This window comes from Bison bison, unplaced genomic scaffold, assembly GCF_000754665.1.
Source record: "Bison bison bison isolate TAMUID 2011002044 unplaced genomic scaffold, Bison_UMD1.0 scf7180017864531, whole genome shotgun sequence".
NCBI classification, from domain to species: domain Eukaryota; kingdom Metazoa; phylum Chordata; class Mammalia; order Artiodactyla; family Bovidae; genus Bison; species Bison bison.
In genome coordinates, this window is record NW_011495081.1 from 10,118,743 (window position 1) to 10,122,441 (window position 3,699).

The 3,699-nt window shown below is 43.7% G+C and overlaps 1 long non-coding RNA gene across 1 annotated transcript in view; it reads right to left on the reverse strand.

The window, feature by feature from the left end:
• Positions 1 to 587: 587 nt before the first annotated feature.
• Positions 588 to 3,699, reverse strand: part of LOC104982472 — a 9,633-nt gene continuing 6,521 nt past the window's right edge. Inside the window, exon 3 of the long non-coding RNA XR_824510.1 lies at positions 588 to 736. This is a non-coding gene — a long non-coding RNA (uncharacterized LOC104982472). The remainder of the gene's footprint in view (positions 737 to 3,699) is intronic.

A 3,699-nucleotide genomic window follows, 5' to 3' on the forward strand; every position in this document is an offset into this window, starting at 1 on the left:
ATCTCAGAGGTTGCCTACTGCAGACATTCGAAGTCTTTTTTTTTTTTTTTTTACATTCGAAGTTTTAACCTTCATGTTTCCTGGTATTACTTACCCCTCAAATGTAGGCCCTCAGCAAGTAATGCAAATAAGGGCTGAACAAATGAAGAGTGAGTCAGAAACTGCTGAATGCCTCACATAGCCCTTATGATAAAGGACACTGTATTACATGTCAATTTGATGTCTGTCTGTCTCCCCAGTTAGACTGTGAGCTCTGTGAGTACAAGGAAAGGTGTGTTCACAGCAGCAAACCAGAGTCCAGAACAGTGTTTGACACAGTTCTCTCTAAACAACTGTCAAATAAGTGAGGGAATCAGTGAGTCCTCCTGCTTCATGCAACAACCCCAGGAGGTGGGTAAAACTGTTACGCCCACTGCACAGGAAAATGGCACTCAGAGTAATTTGACTCTGAAAGACAGAGAAAGTGACTTTCTCAGCCTCACGGAGCTGGTAAGTGGGGGGACCGAGGGGCCCAGGTGTGTCACGCTGCTCCAAAACCCTTGTGGGGTAGTTTACTTGACTCACGCGTCATGATAGTCGTGGTATGGGGGAGACAGCTCGCGTGGGCATACATTTCGGGAAGCGCGCAGTCATCTTCTTCCACCAGGCAGCCTCTCAGCCGGCAGATTCCAGCATCCACTCCGTGTGGAGGGGAACGAGCCTTCTGTGACTGTATCCTCAAGCGAATTTCTGTTTTCTTTACATCCCAGAAGGAACAAAAAGCAGATGAATGACAGGGAGAGCATACAGCAGGAAGGATGGCGCCCATGTGAAACTGTGAGCCAAGGAAATAACTAAGGGAGGAAGGGAGCAAGGCCATCTACCTTGATTTTTATGAAGCAAATGTCTACTAGTTTCCGGTAAGCATTTTGTAAGTAGTTTCTCTCTGTCTCTCTGGTGTCCCGCGGCTCTTCCTCTGCTTGTTAGTTCTACCCACATCTTTACTCTTCCTGGAGTTAAAACCTTTTTTTAAAGTCTGAATGTGGCCTAAGTGCTTTGGAAAAAAGGTGATGATAATGACAGTAATTTCAGAATAAACCATGATAACAATAAAACAAACATTTGAGTGCTTACTAAGCAGCCGTCAAAATTCAAAGTGTTTTCCAATTATGCAGTCATTTATAAGGTCCTATAGAATCATTGAGCCAATCCCCTGGATGGCTTTAAAGGCAGAAGTACTAGTTATCTACTGCTAAATAATCACCTGGAAGTCAGTGGTTTAAAACAACAATACATACTTATTATCTCTGATAGTTTCTGTAGATCAGGAATTTGGGAGTGGCTGGGTGGTTCCAGCTCAGGATTTCTTGCAATAGCTGGTCAGATATTGGTCCAGGCACAGTCATCTGAGGGCTTGATTGAGACTTAAGGTTCTGCTGCCAAGATGGTTCAGTCCAAGTTGGCAGGAAGCTCAGTCCCTCTCCCTGTGGGCCTATCCACAGGACTTCTTGAGTGTCCTCCCAACACAGTGGCTGACTTCATCCAGAGCAAGGGATCGGAGGGAGCAAGGAAGAAAGTGCTATGTCCTTTGTGATCCAGCCTTCAAGGGTACCCTCTGCCACTTCCACAATATCTACTGGTCACACGAGTCAGCCAGGCCAGTGTGGAAGGGATTATGGGAGGGAACTACAGAAAGCACAAATACCAAAAGCCAAGGATCTCTGAGTGCCATCGTGGAGACTGGCTACCACAGCAGCTGCCTTGTAGTGTGAACCGTAACCACAAGCACACCAGTATCTACTTTTTCTTGAGCAATTATTATGGGCAAGGTACTGTGCAAAAGACTTCACATAGCTCACTGAATCCTGACAGCAACCCTAAGATCTAGGGTGTCTTATTATTCCCATTTTACAGATAAGGTAACTAAAGCTCAGAGAGTCTAATCATTTGCCCAAAGTCACAGACTAGGAAGAGAACTGGAGCACAGGTAAGAAGAAGCTTATTCACTGGAGGGAATGATGCTGAAGCTGAAGCTTCAATACTCTGGCCACCTGATGCGAAAAGCCAATTCACTGGAAGAGACCTTGATGCTGGGAAAGATTGAGGGCAAGAGGAGAAGGGGATGACAGAGAATGAGATGGTTGGATGGCATCATTGACTCAATGCACATGAGTTTGAGCAAACTTCAGGAGATAGTGAAGGACAGAGAGGCCTGGCAAATTGCAGCTCATGGGATCACCAAGAATCAAACATGACTTAGCGACTGAACAATGAAGAAGAAGCTGAGCTCAAGTCTAGTTTGTGCTATTTTCATGTGTGATGTGGCTGGAGCTGCTGTGAGGAGTTGATGAGAAAAAGCATGAGAACTATAGATCATTCTACCAAAGACCACAGTGACACAAAACTCTTCCCTTCTTTAACAATGTGAAGCCATGTTTGAAGCGCACATCCAAGCTCAGAGTGTCTCATTTTTGGTAAATAAGAGCCATGAAGCACTCTGATTTTTATTTTTATGAAACCAACTGAAAAAAAAAAAAGACTTGGGATTGGCTCCCTGAGATCTGAACAATTAGCAGTGGATCCTATTACATTTTCCGGAAGCTGAGGGTCCTGTGCTTTTGACAGAATTCCAAAGAACTGGCAGAAAAGGCAGAGGAACCAGAGATCAAATTGCCAACATCCATTGGATCATAGAAAAAGCAAGAGAGTTCCAGAAAAAACATCTACTTCTGCTTTATTAACTACAACAAAGCCTTTGACTGTGTGGATCACAACAAACTGTGGAAAATTCTTCAAGAGATGGGAATACCAGACCACCTTATGTGCCTCTTGAGAAATCGTATGCAGGTTAAGAAGCAACAGTTAGAACCGGACATGGAACAACGAACTGGTTCCAAACAGGGAAAGGAGTACATCAAGGCTGTATATTGTCACCCTGCTTATTTAATTTATATGCAGAGTACATCAGACTGCTTCCAAATAGGAAAAGGAGTAGTCAAGGCTGTATATTGTCACCCTGCTTATTTAACTTATATGTAGAGTACATCATGAGAAACGCTGGGCTGGATGAAGCACAAGTTGGAATCAAGATTGCCAGGAGAAATATCAATAACCTCAGATATGCAGATGACACTACCATTATGACAGAAAGTGAAGAGGAACTAAAAAGCCTCTTGATGAAAGTGAAAGAAGAGAGTGAAAAAGTTGGCTTAAAGCTCAACATTCAGAAAACGAAGATCATGGCATCTGGTCCTATCACTTCATGGGAAATAGATGGGGAAACAGTGGAAACAGTGTCAGACTTTATTTTTTTGGGCTCCAAAATCACTGCAGATGGTGATTGCAGCCATGAAATTAAAAGACACTTACTCCTTGGAAGGAAAGTTATGACCAACCTAGATAGCATATTGAAAAGCAGAGACATTTCTTTGCCAACAAAGGTCCATCTAGTCAAGGCTATGGTTTTTCCAGTAGTCATGTATGGATGTGAGAGTTGGACCATGAAGAAAGCTGAGCGCTTAAGAATTGATGCTTTTGAACTGTGGTGTTGGAGAAGACTCTTGAGAGTCCCTTGGACTGCAAGGAGATCCAACCAGTCCATTCTGAAGGAGATCAGCCCTGGGTGTTCTTTGGAAGGAATGATGCTAAAGCTGAAACTCCAGTACTTTGGCCACCTCATGCAAAGAGTTGACTCATTGGAAAAGACTCTGATGCTGGGAG